Source organism: Brassica oleracea, chromosome C7 (assembly GCF_000695525.1).
Source record: "Brassica oleracea var. oleracea cultivar TO1000 chromosome C7, BOL, whole genome shotgun sequence".
In the NCBI taxonomy this organism is placed as follows: domain Eukaryota; kingdom Viridiplantae; phylum Streptophyta; class Magnoliopsida; order Brassicales; family Brassicaceae; genus Brassica; species Brassica oleracea.
The window spans coordinates 38295661-38295974 of NC_027754.1; positions in this window are offsets into that span (position 1 = coordinate 38295661).

Sequence of the window (314 nt, forward strand, 5' to 3'; positions counted from 1 at the left end):
TGAAATCATATGTTTCATAATTTAGATTTAAAAGTGTTCAAGCGAATGCAATCAATATGCTCAAGCAATCCGGATTCTAGGTATGATGCAAATAGGTCATTCGTATATGATGCATGCATGTGCAATCTTAGCATTCAAATTCTATATGCAATCAGTTCGTACTGTTATGCATGCATGATGCAAACAAGCCGCACGGCTACAATCTTAGCAAACGGTTTCAATGCAATAAATACAGTGGTTATTCGTTTTCAATCTTAGGAAACGGTTTTCTAGGAGTTCAATGTGTAATTGCAATCAAACAGTCGAGCAATGCA